We start from the raw sequence: 18,877 nt of genomic DNA, 5'->3' as shown, positions 1-18,877 counted from the left end.
TTTTCAAACACATTTCAAACACAAACCTTTTTTTTTTCCTTGATGCCTTGTTTATATTTTTCAAATGTGATTTTTTTATAAATGGCCACTGAATAATATTTTTGGAAAAGCACATTTTATTAATAATATAAATGTCTACATAAAAATAATTTAAATGTCATCCTCAGGATAGCCAGTCTCATTAATTCAATAATAACAGATGACATAACTCTGTTATTATTATTCAATAATAACAGATGACATGAACTCTTATTTATCAGAAAATGGATTTAGACATTTGGCTGCATCCACCAACTTTTCAATTTAGTATTCTTTTTTATTCAGTTGAGGTGGAGTAACTTAGACCATCTGAAGCAAACTATATTAGTATCTAGCAAGCAGAACTACTGTTTAATTTTGGTTTGGGTTTTTTTTGTTTGTTTTAATATTTTATGCTTGCAGCAGCACCAACAGACCAACAAGTGTAAAGCTGATGTAAAATTTTCTTAGTTTGTCTTCCCGTAGCTTCCTCCTTAGGAAAGAACTGTGGAGCTCTACAAATTAAGCAAGAGGGCAGAAGCCATGGAAAGCAGGTCCTGGTTTCTTAGGAGGGTGTGAGTTACTAGTGCTGTGGTGGTATATAAACCTTTACTTTCTTTAAAAATAATGGGTTTTTTTCTCTCTGAAGAATTTTTAGGAGCAGGAGAAGTAGCTGGTGGCCCTCGCAGCTCGGTGTCACTGTTGGGGTGACTCTGGAGCTTCCTGCTGTGCTGGATGAAAGCTGTGCTCGCCTCTGCAGGCAGGAACTCGTTAACACCCGGCCCTGCTGGGTGCTCCCTCACCCAGCAGAAGGACAAAGGTTTGTGCCCCCTCCACCGAGGCTGGTGGAAAATCAATTTCCCACTTGTCACACCGTGGGCTATAGCTATGATATAGAGCTGAAAACATCAGCACAATACCCAACAGGGGATATCTGTGTCCCCTGATGTTGTTCTGGTCGCTAGGAGCAGATGCCCATGTGTGCCATGTCCCTCTTCATCCTTAGCTTGTCCTTTATCTTTATTGATGAGAGGGTCTCAGGGCCAGGAATACATCCAAGATTCCTGATTCCCAAAGGGAGCTCTGCCCAGAGGTGCTCCACACCCACTCTCTTGTCACTGTTGAGATGGACACATGACATACACACACACTGCTCAGTGGCAACAATGGCTTCTTCTTTATTACAAGTTGTTCTTAAATTAACAAAGCGTGATCTTAAGTCATTGGTTACATCAACACAGCTTATTATATTCATTGGACAAAGAAGTAGCTTATTGTATTTTATTGGTAGAAATCAATTAACATCATTAATTAATTGGCATGAATTTACAGCAAATTATTAAGGCACATACGCTGCTCACTAAGGCACGTATCCCCTAATTGCAAGTATTCCTTACTATCCATTGTATCAGTTTCCATGCTAGCAGCCTTGCTGTCTTCCTTGCTGTGGATAAACTCGTATTTTATCCATTTCTTCTTCTGTTAACTCAGTCCTTTGGCCTGCAGAGCAGCTGCTGCTCTATGAAGCCTCTGCCAAATGGGGCATCCCAATTTTTCCAGCTTTCACGCTCTGCTGCTGTGCCTTGGCCCAGCTCAGCAGGCACTCAGTAGCTCCCAGGGAAGAGAAAAAACACAACCTCCTGTGCCCATGGTAGGAGCACTGCCATATCCTTCTGTGGTCCATATCCTGATGTGCCTGATCTGTGGAGCAATAGCAGAAAACAACGTGGAACCTAGCTGCCTTTCCCCTTCTCATTTTCACATACATACATTATCTACACACTCTTGTGCCCAGGAAGACAAGGAGAAGGAAGATTATTCTATTATATTTATAATAATACCTAATTATATTCACACTTATCCTTCTGTGGTCCATATCCTGATGTGCCTGATCTGTGGAGCAATAGCAGAAAACAACGTGGAACCTAGCTGCCTTTCCCCTTCTCATTTTCACATATATTGTCTACACACACTTGTGCCCAGGAAGACAAGGAGAAGGAAGATTACTCTATTATATTTATAATAATACCTAATTATATTCGCACTGAGGATTGCTCTGTTTTATATAAAATACTTCTCACATTGGAGGTTGACCTCTGGTTTTAATCTAGAGATGTTTGTTCCTGTGTTTGCATGATCTAGTGATCTTTCAAGAACTCCTTGTACAGTTCTTTCACTCTGGATAATAATAAACATTTGTTATCTTCTTTTAGTAATGATATAAGAAAAAAATTAGAAATATTATATATTTATTAATTTATGCTAACTCCTGGATTTATTTTAGGCCTAAGCCTACAAAATGAATCATGCAGCAGATGTTGCTTTTTTGTTTCCTACAGTGGGAGTCAGGCTGAATGACTACAAGAGGTGAAGAGGAAGAATAGCCTATGGATTGTATCCATCTTTCTTCCTACTCCTTGAGTTATTTTTGTTTGTATGGTCATAGACCTATAAATGTGTAATAGAATACTGCCCTAAGCTATACCATTTAATACAATATAATTGCATTAAAAAACAAGAAGAAATTTTAAAAACTAAAAGACCTTATGTTGCTGAAAGGTAGGGTTTAAAACACAGTGGATATGTTTGTATTCTATATTTAAAAACAAACTGACTTGTTTATCCTCTGAGGAATCTGCAGATTAATTGAAGTGAATACTCACTGGAAATATATTAAAATGTCAGTATATTCAGCCATTTATTAACTCTATCTGCCTCTAAATTCTAATAAATTCTGCAGAATGCTTTTATTATAGAAAAGCTACTAAATACACTTTATCAAATGAATGCATACATTTTTTCTATCCTTTTTATTCTTTAGTATATGTTGAACAATGATTATAGTGCTGTTAGCATAAAAAATATATTAGTAATCATAATGCAGTAAATTATGCAGGTTACAGAATTAGAACTGTTCAGGCAGTGGATTTAAACAAAACTCTTTAAACATGTATTCATTCACCTTTTAAGATTGTATTTAGTCATGGATTATTACTATCTGAAGCTTTCCTGCACTGTGTTCTTAAAGCCTATAATTTTCTGCTGATGAAGTTGGTAATTAAAATAAAATTTTAAGGTGTTCACAGAGACAGACAGAAGAGTCCATGACAAGAGTATTTGGTCTCTAAGAATAAATTGCTTTCTTTTTTGATTGTCTACCAATTAGCTTGAAGCCAGTGAGGTGATGCCATCTATAATTCAGCTCCTGTAATGCAGGAGCTGACGTGTAACTCGTGTGTGTTCCCTTTCCACACAGGGACTGTGCCCCATACAGGGACATGGGGGAAGTGCAAAGGCTGTGTCAGAAATGAGCATCTGCTGCTTCATGCAGCAAATTAGATTTTTCACAAAGCTTATGAAAAAAATATGCTACAGAACCAAGCCTTGCTCCTCCATAGTCTTCACCTACTGAATGTAAAAGTGAACAAAACCAGAGGTTTAATTATAACAATCTCAAGCATTTTAAATGCAAGTAGTATTTTCCTACTTAACCTTGTTTGTCTTTAAAGCTATTTCACAGCCATGGGACAGGACACCTTGCTGATTCACATCTTGTTTTACTTTTTCATTTTAATCCTCTGATCCTTGGGTACAGTCAGCTGTTCTCCCAGGATGTTCTGACTTGCATCAGATCTTTCAAGGTCCCCACAAATATGTGAAACAAGTGGAGGCTCACCTCTGTACTGAGAGAACTTGCTGAAAGGAGGAAGGAGAACCCAAACCCTCTGTGTGCCAATGCTATGTGTCATTTAGCTAATATAAATAATCCAGAATTTATTCTTTGATAAAAAGGGAGGGTAAAAACATGAAACTAATACTTGCCTTGGACTCCAGGTCTACGTTCTCCTGTATGGCAAACTAAATTGCACCTGCATAACAATTCTAAAATAAGAAATTTTTATCTATGTTGAAACTGGGTTTAGATTTTGGTATATTGCCATTTTTCAATTGCATTTATAACTTTAATTACGGAATTCAAATTTACTAAAGTTATTAAATTTTACCAATGCATTTTTTTTACTGGCTAAACTTTTCACTTATTCATGACAGCATGCCTGAGGACTATTCAGTGTTGCCTGTTAATTTTAGAAGCTTTTTATTCTGCTGATACATTTTATCATAATGAGACTATGCTTTATCTTGAAAGGATGTCATTCAGGAAGTGTTTGGGTGAGGTCATTCTTGCTTTTTTTAAAGACTATTTATACAACAATTCTCTTCAAGCTTCTGCAACTTTGCTCCTAGAACACATGGCCTCTCTTCTCTGCTTTATGTTAGAATTCATAGATTTTTTTCCATCTGCTCTCCTTGCACAGCTTGCAAGGAGAATAACCTTTCTTGTGAGGCATTGGAGTGTCATCCCAGGCTGTGCTGGCTGGTGACCTTCTTTCCTGTAAACCTTCAGCTGGCCACCTTTTGTTTTGCTTTATTTTGTTTTGTTTTTTACTCCATCCTTGATTCCTCCAAGAGTTTCAGAGGTTCCTCTCCTTATTTCCAGTCCATGCTAGCAGAGAAGACATCCTGCATTAGGCTTTTCCCTCTCCTGCTTCTTGACTGTGAGCCTCATGACTGAGGCTGACAATAATAAAACTATTTAGATGGAGTCCCAGTGAAATAAAAAAGAGGAAGGTCATTGGCTTGACCAGATCAGCCAAAAGTTTATAATTCTACCTATTCTAAAAAATAACATGAAGACAGTTTTCTTTCAGGGAGTTTGTTGGTGATTTGAAATTGTATGTCTGTGTAGGGCTTCTCAAAGCTTCTTAGAACTTGTTTTTGAGTTCCAAGAAGGAGGAAAAAGTCCCGTGTTTTATAGTTATAATAGGGACTCATTATAAAATTAACTGGAATTTAGGAAAAGTGTTGAGGTCTTTTTAGTTGTGCACCTGTGGAAAATGTTCTGGTTTATATGGTATGTTTACATTTAGAATTATCCAGTAGTAATTCCATGTAAGAATCCCTCATTTGTTTGATTTGTGTAGGAATGCTGATGATTTTGTGCTATGAGATTTCCTATATTTGCTAGTAAAAATGTACAAAAACGTTATTTAAAAACTGCAACAGTAGTTTGTAAAAAACATACAAAGTTTAACAGCAAACGAAGTAGCATTGTAATTTCTGGTTTGTTTTTTTGCTTAGAAACCTTTGAATATTCAACTCCTTTGTGATGGAAAATGTAGACCTCTCTAAGATTTCTTTTTCTGAAAGATGCAACTTTTCCAAAAGTTTCAATTACCAAACAAGTGGGTTTTTAAAAATTCTGTTGATTCTGAAATGAAGATTTTTTTTTTTTTCTTGAATATGTTAATATTCTGGTGAAGATTTACACTTTTGGCAAGTGCTGAGATTGCACACTCTGTATGTAATAGGGTTACAAAACTATTTTCGTATAAGCCAAATGCAATTCTATTCATTTGCAAAAATGAAAGCCATTAAATATTTACAAGCAGAGAGAAAATTGAGAACAGCAAGGCAAGTTTTTAAAGGATTTTGGTGGTGGATTCCAATTACAGCTTTTTAATAAAATCATACTTTATGCTGTCAATATATGTAAATGAATCTTCATAATTACATTATGAAGATTTACATGCCCTTTTTATTCTGTTGTCAATTCTTTTGGCTCCCTGAAAATAAACTTTGTGTGTGTTTCTACAAAACAGAGACATGTTAAACCAAAAAGGTCTTTTTTGGATCCATAAATTGTTCTCCTGACTGCTACCAGACATGCTAGAAAAACAGTCGATTTCATTCACAAGCAGATCATTAGGAGGACCTGGTTTGCCTTATTTCTAGATTTAAGGGATATCCTGTCTTATGTGCTGCATCAGAATGACTTCTCTTATAAGCAACCACTTCTGGTGGTTAATCTGGTGACTTAAAAAAATCAAGTCATTTTTTGTCAAAATACTCAAAGGTTACTCTAAGAAGTGCAGAAGTAAACTAACTGAATCCCTGCAACATTGGATTGTTGCTGCTCAGATTGGTGTGTTTGGTTTTATTCATCTAAGATAACATAGTTTTTTCTATCTAAAAGATTAGGAAAAAATACCTCAGATTGATGGGATTGCCTGTATTTTACATGTTATTGAAGGAAGTTATTGTTCAAGTAATAGGCAACTTAAAGTACTTTGAATCAAAGGAGTTCCACAAAGAGCTTTGAAAGAAAAAATGTAGAAAATCATTATTTATACAATTAAGGGAGATTTTTTGAAATGCAGTGAGAAGATAAACTTTCTCCCTTGAAGATGTTTCAGTATAAAAAGAAATTAGAGGTTTCATAGAAGCCCCTAAGTACCCCACTCCCTCCAATATTTATGTGCAGGATATTTATTGCATCATCTATTTCTGGACCCTTTAAATATGGTGAAACAAGGTAAATTTTGTGGAGAGAAATGAAAGAAGTGAGATACATCCAGATTCTGTCAACTATATTGGTTTTGAGTATCATGGGCATGAGGGCAATAGACCCTTTATGGTTAATTAAATACACAAAATGGAGCAAAATGGCAATGCTTTAAAAAACCAACCCCAAACAAACAAACAAAAAGTGTGGTTCTCTAGTTCCTCTCATTTTAAGAGCCAAGTGGAGAAAATAAACTCTTCAAAGTGTTCAGGCTGGAGCTGGCAGGGGAAGGAGGTTTTTGGGTGAGTTTTACAGGTGACCCAGGAGGCTGCAGGTGGATTAGCAGAAGCAATTTGCTACCTGGCCCCACACTTGGTTGCTCTGGATTTATAAATCCAGAAGAATGGTTTGGTTTGATGAATGGAAAAATAACAGAGTATGGGTTTAAGTTTCGATTTATTGAAGTGTTCACTTCAATATTTATTTTGATATATACTAATAAATGTTAGTAAATATCATCACACTCCTGTGTTTAAAATTTCCACAGGAGTGTGATGATATTTACTAATATTTTTGTGTTAAATATTCCACCTGTCATGTTTTTCCTTGGTGTTGAGAATATTGAAGTTATTTTCCTTTCATTGCTTCTTTCTTCACCTGAATGGATTATTGTTATATATTTTTTATTATCTGAAGTAGTGAAATTTGAAGATTCTTAGAGTCTTTGTGGCATATAACAGGTTGGTATATTACAGTAATGATAGTTCAGTCTCCATTTTGCTGGAAAAATAAATTGTAAATAATTTATACTGAATATATCTTCAACTCCAGAAAAATTGTAGCATTTTCCAGTACTAGAACCTGAAGATAAAGGAATTCTTATGTGTACAGGATATTGGTTTGCACAGAAGCTTGTTATTTTCACAGATGGTTAGAATATTGCTGAGTTTTTTCTGATGATTATTCATGCATAAATTTGTTAAGCATATGTCAGGGAGGATAGTTGTTTTTTTAGTACTTGTGTATTTGTCCTCCATTTTTAAGGAGAACAGTGGGTATATGCCTAGGAAAGGAAGGCATTTTGCAGTGGAAAAATTCAATTTGCTTGGTATATACATTATGTGATTTGTAACAAGTTTCATGACAAGTATAGCTACTGGCTCAACTGCTGTTAAAAAAAAAAAAATCAGTTCATTAATCAATATTCATTTTTTATACAAAAACATTATTATTTTTAGGCATCTAAAGGCCATGAATACCCAGGAGTCAACACATTATTAAAACTGTTCACTGTCACATTCATCCATTTGTTTCAGTTTAAAGTCTGACAAAAATTTTCTTCTGAAATAACAGGATCAGAATTGAATGTGCCTGTTTGCAACAACAGAACACCCTAATGATAAAGTGCAAGACTATGTAATAGAAACGAATGAAGTGTAAAATATAATAATAGAATAACATGACAAGCTAAATGCTTTCTGCAATGCAGCATTCTTGAAAGTGAGTGCATCATTAAAAAAAAAGTTACTTTCATGTTTCCTAATTTCACAAAGGAGATATTTCTGATTTATCATCTACCTCTTTGAGCAATATTTTGTTGCTTATCTGGTTTAGCAGATCTCTGGATCCAAAGTTCAGGATTTAGTAGCCATGGTAGCTGCCATGGAATAAATCTGAACTCAAATATGCAGCAGTTCAAAACTAAATATTTTGTGTTCTTTCTTTTAATATATTTGCTTTATAATTTGCAGTGTATTTGCACAATTTCAAAAGAGAGGCTTAAAATCACTCTGAAATTTCAACTTGACAGCTTATTTCAAGTACTCAAAAGTGTAACATGTATTTTCTGCACCATGCCATGTTGAGGTTTAAGCCTGCAAAGGCGAGACCCAAAAAACACAGTAGGCTAAGGAATAACAAAGGAAATGTTGTGTAAGTTGTAAAATATCTATAACCCCAGCTTTACCTCACTAGTTTTGAGGTCACTACTCTCTCTTTATACCCAATTAAATCGTGGTCAGCCCGCACAATTAGTCTACAATTAAGGAAATGAGGCGATCTTAATAAGTGAACAGACCACTTGCCTTGAAGCTGTTCCACCCTCGTTTGTGGCAGACGACAGCCAGCAGTGGCACTGGGAAAATTCTGAATTTCCAAACGTGTGCAGCTCCACAGCAGGGCAGGGGGAAATCGAGGGCACAACCATGGGGTTTTGGCAGCACTGAGCATCTGGCTCTGAGACAGATGTGCATCTGACACATCTGGGATTGCCAAAGCACTCCATGTGCAATCTGGAGGTGCAGGGGCAGCAAGGAGACTTCTGAAATGTTGGAGACTACTTTAGGTTCAGTGGAAAAACTTTTTCTAATTGATGCTTCTAAAGAAAGGCTTAGCAGTTTCTTGTTGTTTGGCCTTATAGTTGTTTATTGTAAGTTATTTAAAAGATTTTCTTCTTGAGTTTATACAGTTTGCTCACAGCTCAGGCAGAGGCACACACATACCCTGACATCCTCTCTGACTCCCATCTTCTTCTTTCTCCCTGCCCCTGACTGTTATTTTTTATATGGTACATTACGTGTTACATGTTTACAGTTTTTCCTCTAATACCTACTATTTATATTAAATGGTGCTTTTTTACTCTAAACTGATTTATGACTGCTAACATCATTAAGACCATGGAGGTAAGGAAGAAGAAAGAGGAAGGACAGGACTGGCTAAAACCTCTCTATCTTAAAACTTTTCACCCCTATGTATAAAATAGAAACCCCCCTGTACAGGTGTTAGAACTCTTTTGTACAGCACTAAAAAATTCTTTTCTTGACTTTGTAACTCTTTTTATTACAATATTTAAACTATTGTGACTTTGTTTTTCTTGTAAGGTTGATAAATTATTCTAAGGTTTAAATCTAAAATCACAGTTGTTTTTAGCTGCCTGCCAGGGTCTCAAATGCTTTTGTCCTGAAACCTGGAACCTCTAAAAATGTCTGAGGGACATTTTGAGTTCCCACACTGAAACACCCCATACTTCATGTTTAAGATTCTCTATGAATGGGCAATGAGGAATTCTGATGACAACTAAATTTGTTTGCCATCCATAGCAATTTTCTCATCCTTCTTCTCATCCCTTTCCCCCCTCTGAAATGGCAAACCATTGGCTATGTGCCATTGTGCCTGGGCCTAAAATAATGGGGATTCCTTCCCTAACAGCAACAGGTGGTCACCCTGTAAGTCAGAGATTTGATTACCCATGTCATTGGCTGAGCTTGCATAGCTGCAAATGCTATTAAAGGTAATAAAATTATCCAGCCTTTACATCACTGTGCTGTGGGCAAAGGATATTGTTCTCAGCAATCAGCATTTATGTCCAACCGTTTAACACTGGTGGAGCTGTGCTAATGGCTTTCTGTGACATTTTTGAAAGGACAGCCATTAGATCGAACAAGCAGATATGTACCTGGAAAAATGCAACATTCAAATATTTGGGAAGAAATGGAATTACCAACTTTGTCATCCAATTAAATTAGTGAGCAAGGCTGTGCAGGTCTTAGGTGCAGAGAGAGATCTTCTGGCTCTTTTTTTTCACAGTTCAATAACTCGCTTCTGTGGATTGAAATTGGAGCTGATGGTGTGATTGGATTTGCAGAATGATATAGTTTGTAAGGCTTCAGATTAATAGGAGAGTGAAATGAAATTACAAACAGGTAGACAAAATAGGCAAGAAAGGCAATTCACTCCTTTAATTGCAAGAAGTATGAAGGAAGAAAAGGGCTTTATGGATGATATTATGGACCACTCACATTGCCCCTGGCATATGTGATACTTCTACCAGGGGTAGACATCAGCTCCAGGGAAAGGTACAGCAATGATCCTATCATCTTATTGCCTGGAGTTGTGCATTACTTGTACTCAGATTTTTCTCACTCTCTTTGAATAAAAAGTCTTTCTAAAATTATTTTTAATATCTGAAGGACATAATGTCCAAGCCATGGCCTTTTAAGTGATACTTCTCTTCCTCCCTAAACACCGTGTGTTGGATCAGAATGCTTGTGTGATGCTGGATGTTCATTCTGGCTATTCCATGTTCCCTGAAAAACCTAATATCCAGTGTATGCCTGTCAAATCCTAAATAATTCTTGTGTGTTATACAATAATGTTTTAGATCAATGAAGGTTTGCTCTTTTCTATCAGTGCAGATAATTGAAATATTTAAGAGTACAGGAGTGAGTACATAAATAGTGTCCATTACAGAAAAATCTAATTTTACATATATGAGGCAGTCAAGATTATGGTTTGATTTGGAGTCTCATTCCACTTTTATTCATTTGACTTTAACAAAAATCACCTTCTAGTCATTATTTAATCCTGAACACTAGTAGTACTGCTAAGGTCAGCATGTATTCCATAGAAAGCGAAGTTAATGCTAGAAGTGAAAGTTCTCTGAAATTACTTTTCAAGTGTTAGTGAAATAAGTGAGGAAAATGATTACCACCATATTAATTTGTAACTTTTAAAGCACTTAGAATATGTAAATATAAAGCCATAAAATATGGCTGTTAATACCATGACTTCTAAGTATATATGATAATGTAATTGAAAGGTCAAAGAGAAGACCTCTTCTTGTAAATACTTAAATGAGAAATCTTTGCTCATGAATTATTCTTTTTAGGTGAGCAGGAATGGGCATTTCATTAAGTATTGCTCATGGGAATAAGCACTGCAGGATCAGACCTTCAGTGCTTCAGTGTATTAAGCAGGAACTCTATAATGTCACTCTGATAAATTTTTTAATCAGTTTTTTGTGATGATCTAGTTAGCTCCCGAAGCAACTGGAATAGAAATCAGTCCAATTCTAAAAGGCAGTGTAGATCTGCTTCAATTACTGAGTGCCATATCATTAGTCTTGGTTGTAGTACCAAGTTAAATATACGGCACAATGTTGAAAATCAGCTGATTCATGATCCATGAGAAATGATTCCACCCCACAGGCTGTTTTAACGTGGAACTATGCTAGTGATAAAATATAAATCTGGTGTCTTAGTTGCTGCTTAGATTTCCATCTCTTTTTCTAATGACTCAAGCCTTCCCGTCGGGGATTTCATCCGTTTCTAATGCTCTAATGTTGAAATCTTGGCATTTGAATTTGAGCTTTCTGCACACCCAAAGGACTGGAAGAGTCTTCTGTCTTCTACTGTTTTCCATCTGTGAATGTGTCTTGTTCAGAAACTTTGGTCACATTTGAAGGCAGCAAGAGGAAGGAAAATGTGAAGGGTTTGGAGTTTTTCTCCTGCTGAATCCTTGTGATTAAGAAAAAAAAAACAGAATTTCTCCTTCAGTATCCAGTTAGTAGTTTTATGTTTGCTAAATTCTAATGAAAGGTATAAAAATTCATATATTGCTCCAGCTGTATAATGCAAAAATAATTTGAAGATTTTGCTGGCTTTATCCTGAGGTAAGTGATGAAGCTGGATTTTGCTCTCACTTGTGTAGATACAATATTACAGAAACTCTGTCTAAATCTCCAATTAAAAAATGGCTGTGAATAGTCAGATTTATATTTCAGATTTGTGGAGCAATTAACCCTGGGTTTGTCAGGAAAAGCAATAATTAACCCTTCTCTCTTCAATCTGGTCTGTGCTAAAAGACAAGATAAATCATCTTTATCTTGTCTGTGTTAAAATATTTGAGGGCTAATTGCATAGATCACCTTCAAATGTGTAAAGGCCTGGTTTCAAAGCAATGAAATAGTGCATGAGGTATTTTCTGCTTGGTTAACATCTGTGTATAAATATTTTCAGTTTCAACTACCATGTTGAAGTTATATTCAGAGGATAACCCTGCATTTCACAACTATTACCGAGTTATGTTTAAACAGTGGAGTCAGAGCATCTGAAACATTTTTGTTTGCATATGAGTTTCCATACTCATATGCAAACTAAGTAAACCTTCAGAGAGAACTGGAGATTACAGGAAATGCATCACACTGGCTTGTAGTACATGCATGCTACAATATGCTGCTTGCAATGTGCAGGCATATACAGCATATATTTGGGGATGGGGGAAGAGATTATTGCTGTACTGGCTTGTTCTGGTTTCCTCCGAGTTGCCACAATGACTACATCACTCCAGATGTGAGAGCAGAAGGACTTAGAATATGTCTCAAAACTGTGGAAAATCAAAATGTCTGTTTGGGATCAGTTGTTTGGCATCACTCTGCCCATTGCCAACTGCAGAGCCCCAGTTCTTGCTCATTGAGTTTATTTAATAGAGGCTTGAGGTGCTACTTTTCCTTGAGATGGGCACACAGGAGAAATGCAACAGCTTCCTCAGGAGGTTAAAAACCAAACTTCACAGGCAAACTTCAGAAGATCAGAAATTTGGAAGACTTAAGGCAAAACATTCAACCAACCTTAACCATTTCACTGAGCATCAACTTTGCAGATTCTGCCCATCCAATTTTAGATTACCATACTTCAAGAAGAAAATAATATCAATAGAAAAGAAAAGAAAGAAAGAGAGAGAGAAAAGCGAGTTATAGATGCTGCCTCTTGGATCTTAGCACAATCTCAGCTGCCATAAAATTAAAATAAAAGAGGGATGTGACCATGTGTGCCTCAGGGCAATGGTTTTTATCTGCTCTGGCCACACTGTCCCCCCAGATGGGGTCACCCATCAGCTCTGGGCTGGACTGGGGCTCCAGGATGGGCTGCGGGGTTCTGCTTCCAGTGTGAAATGATGAAACATTTCTGGGCTGGACTGGAGACTCCAAGGTGGGGCACTGTGGAGCAGTACATTGTCCTGCTGCTGCAGAACCTGCCCTCAGTTGGTTTCTCCTGTCTCTCATGGCAACTATTTCTATCAATAATGCTGATCTCTCTGTCTCCTCCTGCAAATATCTTCAATATTTTAGTTTCAAACCATGCAAATGGCTGTTTGTCCGAATTAAACACTCTTATTATAGTGATAGGCAACATTTCAGCATGTTTGATCTCACTTTTCACTGACCAGAAAATCTGGAAAATCTGAAATCTTTTACCCATTTTGTACATAGAATTAAGGAAAGCATGATAGTTAGACACACAGCATCTTGTACTACATATGTGCCTGTATCCTGTGCTGACATAATCTGAGATTTAAAAGGTCACTAACTTGGGAGTGTATTTCCAGTATGGATGTAGTGCAGCATTCTTTCTAGCATAAATATAAGAAAAATTATATTTATAAACCACAACCCTAAGCTTGACAATTACAGTCAGTACCAATTCCTTAATGAACAATATTTAACTTCTTGTGTCTTGTCTTTAATTTTGCTGAAAGAATAGATTTCCTTGGTACCCTTCTCAATAGAGTTCACTGAAAGTGTGACAGAAGTAGCTTTCTATGGGAGGCAGCAGCAAAAAACCTGTGTGGGGAGAAAGGGAGCAGTCCTGCTTGTTTGCTGTTTTGTTCTCTTACTTTTCCAAATCTATGGATGTTATCTGTAGTTAATTTTTCCCCCAAAGTGCTTGAAAATATTGATTTGAGACATCAAAGGAAGCTCCCTTTTGGTGCTAGTATGATTTCATTTCCAGGCTGGTGCTGCACACCACCAAAGAGAGAGACTACTCAGAGCAGAGAGGGTTTCTGAGTGCTGCAGCTTCTGTGTGTCTTGGAACAAGGAGGATTTTTGCAGGAAAAAAAATGTAAAATGGACTGAAGTGGAGGTTCAGGAATCACTGAACACATTCCCAGCAGATCTATGAGGAATCACCTGGGCTATAGTATGTATATATATATATAGTATATATAGAATGAATAACTTTTTTTAAATTCTAGTTTAATGTATTTTAGGATCTGTCTGAAGTAATATAGACAAAACATTCAAATGCCATATAAGGGGTACATGAAAAGTGTTCAGGGAAATTAAAAATATTATGACTTTCTTCAAATGTTGCTCCCAGTACATCCTGAAGTTTGCAAAGTACTGGCAGAGTACTCTGTAAGAAAAGAGAATCCACAATACAGTATTATTCTGTTTAAAACTGTGATGTTTCAATAAGAATCTGTTTTTTAGGCTCCATACTTCTAAGCTCTTAAAAATTATTGAATCATTAATTTGATGTATCCCCAGGGTCGTCTTGCAGAAAATCATAAATAAAACACCCACTTCCCACAATTTTAATTATTGAGTAAGTAGTTCCTTACTTGCATAAATTTCTGTAAATTTGCCCTAACTGCACTTGCTATGCATTTTTTCATGGTCGGAAACAATGGCATCCAAATCTAAAAGGTGTCCTTTGGGGGAAAGTAAAGACAATTAATAGTCAATCTGTGGCATTTCACCTAAATTCAGTATTTTTCTAATGGGATGTTTGATTTTTTTTTCTCTGTGTTTAAATTTACTGCTTAAAGCACAAATTTCCTTAACTTTTAAAATTAATCTTAGCTATTTAAAATACAGTAAAATGTTTGAAAGGCTGGTTGTTTACAGATTGTGTAGGTCTAAGCAATGTGATGCTTCAGACAGGTCTGATGATCAGTTAATTATACTGGCACTTGAGAGGTTAGCAGTCTTGAAATAAATTCACTTTAGAGTATTTTCAGGTTCTTGGTAAATATAGACAAACACTTGGGCATCAAAGTGCACAAAACTACAAAGTTTGCTTAAAACCCCATTTCGGGAGTTGAATAGTTTGTCTGTCTGAACACGATGCCATCAGAACAGCAAAGTGTGTCTCAAATTTTATTTTCAATCTTGTTTTGAAAAGTCTTTAGACTCTTAGGTTTGATCAAATAAGAAATAAGCATTGTTAAATTGACAAAACTTGATACAAATAATCTGGTAACCCAGAGAATGCTGAACTACACTTAAATTTGATGTGCTAATTAATTAGGTTTATTCTACATGATACAGTGGTCTGCCCTTTACCAGTACCCTATACACAATCCCACAGATACATACAATTTAATAATTTCATTTAAAAGAGTGTGGAGTACTTAGATTTTAGGAAGTGCTACAATTAAGATGTGCCACTAGAAGGTATCAATTTTACATAGGCAAAGACCTGGTACAATTACAATGCCATGTTTATGGAATTTTCCAGTGAACAACAAAGAGAAACCAGAATATCAAATGCTCTTTGGTAGGTAGGTATCAATTAATTTGGAGGAGCAAAAGTAAAAAAAGCATGGCTAAAACAAAAGCATTATGATCTATTATACTGTTCTTGATGGCCATCCTTCAGGACAACTCTAGCAAAAATTAGATGTGATTTGTGCATGTCTGTCTCCTCCAGAAATACTAAAAGGTTTTCTCTTCAAATCAAAGATAAAAACCTAGAAAAGTGTCAGGACAAGACGAGAGGAAAAAAGAAGACATGAATGAAAAAATGGGCCAAACTAGGTCTTTATAACTTTGGGTTGTGCTTTTCTAGCCATTCCTGGCTTTCCTTTGGGAGTAAAAACTTGCATGTAAAAGGTCAGGTTGTTCATCTGTTGAGATCAATGGTAGGCTGCCCACTTACTTCAGCAAACAGTGAATCATGTCGCAGATTTCCAGGGCTGATAACAGCATGAAAATAGGCTTGGTGTCTCAGCCTGCAGGAGACAGGAAATACCTTGGTCAAAGCATCACCCCGTCACCAAAAAAAAAAAAAAAGGAGAAATAAATAATAAAAAAAAAAAAAGCCAGTTATAGAAAAGCAGACCAGAAAAGAAAGGTTTCTTGGGAAATAGTTACTATTTATCTTAGGGCAGAAATTAAGAAAGCTGAAGTTAATTCTGGCAGGTTGATGCTGGAGAAGAGCAGCCGTGACATGAAGTGTGCAGTCTGTGCTCTACATGTGATGAGCATGTTCCTCACAAACCAACTGCTGCATATTGCTCATTGGTATATATATATATATATATATAATTGCATATTATATATGTATTATATATTTATATATATATGTATATAAATATATATTGCTGCTGCTGCTGAAACCAGGAGTGTTCTGTGACAGCAAGATGCCACAATTCTTATTCTTTCTGCTTGCAGGAAAATAGCATTTCTCACTGGGTGCCAATCCATTGCCTGGGATGATGTGAAGAACTGAAGGGATGTGCAGAACAATTCTGAGGCAGGAAAACACCTAGCCCAATTTAAAGCAAAAAGGTATGCGTACGTGCACAGGCTTCCACCAAACACTGATACTTATATTCCTTAATATTGAGATTTATTTTCAACTCATAAATTTGGCCTACAGCCTAGCCACTGTCAATATTCACATGTCGAATCAAGAATTTGTGATAAACTTACTTCATTTCTTAAAACTTTAATTCTGGTCAGGGCTGTATATGAAAATAATATTGCACTGGTACTTGCTATGTTATGATTTCCATTTAAAGTGCATCTGATATAGGACTACACATATCCCAAGTAACCCAATAATAATTTTATTCTTATGTTGACATATTTAGCTTTTGCCTATGATGAGTCTGTGGATATTGTGGGAAGGACCCCTTCACAGATAGTAAATTGTGGTTTCAATATTTGTTTTGATTTTGTGGTTTCCTTAGCCTAGAAAGAATTCAGAATGAAAATACACAGTTCCTTTTCATAAATGCAAAAACATAACAATTACATAGCCAATTATTTAGTAAAGATTAGGCTTTAAAAAAAAATCTTTTGTCATATAGTTTGTCAAAGGAGCTGTAAGATGAAATATGATCAAGAGCATTCATAATTTGAAACCTACTGAATGCTGAATGCTTTGATTTATAATTGATGCTTCAGATACATTATAAGTGTGAAAACGTCAGATAACTATGGTAGTTTACACACAGACATAAAGGATTGTGCACTAAAAGCTCTATTTTAATGGACCTGATCCTGTCAAAATATCAGCAAGGAAGAAATAATGCTGCTAAATACTGAATTATATTTCACTCTACGGATGAAATACTCTGAGAATAACAGAGCTTCTTTACAAAGAAGAAGTCTAAAGAAGTCTAGTTGTGTTTCATAATTAAACAACTAATACCATGCCTTCGAGGTCTGTGACAAAGTAGATTCCATTTGATCACTCAGGATATCCCTGCCAACTTGCTGACCAGAACTTTCTAATGGGCATGTGACAGAGAAATTTGGGGGCGAGTATGGTAAAATTTCTGGTGTTTGTGCTGGTATTTCACTTTTCCTCATATTTAGGGCATGAAAGCTGAAAAATGCCTATCCTCAAATGGAACACGAACAGCTCTGTCAGAGAGGTGGGTTAATAACTGAGAACAAAGGGTGCCAAGGGGGAATTGAAACCTTGATGGAGTGGGGAAATGGCACCACTGGTGCAGCTCTCACGGGTCAGCTGGGAAGTGAGACCTCCCAGCAGCAAGGCACCAAAAGATCTGAGGAGCTGTGCATCAAAATGCAGCAAATCCACCTGCACAACGTGAGCTTCACAGGGAGAACTGCAGGCACAACTAAAGCAGTTCAAGAGGCCACGCTGGTCCTCGTTGCTGAAAACTCCAAATCCAGTGCAGAGCACTAATTAGTACTAGGTCTGGCATGGCATTCTGCTGTCTGTGTTTTTGAAGGTTTCCTCAAAACTTGTTATATTCAAAGGATGGAAAAGCTTCAATAAAAAAAAAAAAGGCAAAAACCAAACAGCTTTTGATTTTTAGCTTAGTTTAAAACTCAGCCTTTTATAATGTTACTGAAAATGAAGAGCAGATTTCTAATAAAAGAGCTAATTTTTACTAAAATTCTGGTGTCAGCAGAACACTTCATCCTCACAGACAGAAATGAATTAGTAGTTCACAGATATTTGTTCTAAGTTTCCAATAAATACTTGGCAAAAATTCAATAATGTTCATTAAATACATAAATGGAAAAATTAAAAATAAAGATTTTTCCCTTGTGATTTATTATATAGTGGTTTTGAAAAGCAAAGTTGAAGAAAGAAGTCGCTATCTGGCAGAAAATGTACTAAAGAAATGTTAATTAAATTGTATAGTCATAAGCAAGCTAGTGAGCAAGAAGAAAGCTCCCTGCTTAGAACTGGAAGCCATATTTATTCTGGCTGGGTGCTTAAAGACCTTAAAGAAAGAATCTTTTGGATATTAAAAGTGGAATTTAAATAAAGCACTTGTGTGGAAACCCAGGGCAAGGGGAATATCTCTCTGTCTGCCCTGAGGGGCTCTGACTCCCAGGGAAGCTCTGACTTTGACCCAAAAAGTCAAAGCCTCAAAATGAACTAGAGACCACAAAAGTGTGGAATGGATTACAGAGAGTAACTTAGTATATCACATGGGTGAGAAATTTAGGTTTTAGGATTTTTAGTATGTTGTAGATGGGAACGAGGGTATAGGGTGTTGTCTCGTGTTCCTTTTTCTTCCTTCTTCCTTTTTCTGCATGGGTTTTGGTGGTATCTTGTAATTGGGTAGAAAAATCTTCATTGCGGGTCTTTAGGGGTCAGTTATTGGGTTAGGAGAGAAAATAATCTAGGTGTCACTTCTTAATTGGGTAGTTTAGTTTTTAATTATATTTAAAAGCCTTGCAGC

At 36.3% G+C, this 18,877-nt stretch overlaps 1 long non-coding RNA gene across 1 annotated transcript in view; it reads left to right on the top strand.

Moving 5' to 3' along the window:
- Window positions 1-202: 202 nt before the first annotated feature.
- The window catches only part of LOC116183587 (uncharacterized), a 30,608-nt gene continuing 11,933 nt past the window's right edge, over window positions 203-18,877 (top strand). The window contains exons 1-3 of the long non-coding RNA XR_014954981.1: window positions 203-838; window positions 16,377-16,493; window positions 17,529-17,587. This is a non-coding gene — a long non-coding RNA (uncharacterized LOC116183587). The remainder of the gene's footprint in view (window positions 839-16,376; window positions 16,494-17,528; window positions 17,588-18,877) is intronic.

The sequence above is a fragment of the Lonchura striata genome, chromosome 4, assembly GCF_050655825.1.
Source record: "Lonchura striata isolate lonStrDom1 chromosome 4, ASM5065582v1, whole genome shotgun sequence".
In the NCBI taxonomy this organism is placed as follows: domain Eukaryota; kingdom Metazoa; phylum Chordata; class Aves; order Passeriformes; family Estrildidae; genus Lonchura; species Lonchura striata.
The sequence above is the reverse complement of the archived record's forward strand: the minus strand, read 5'-3'. Positions and strand labels throughout refer to the sequence as shown.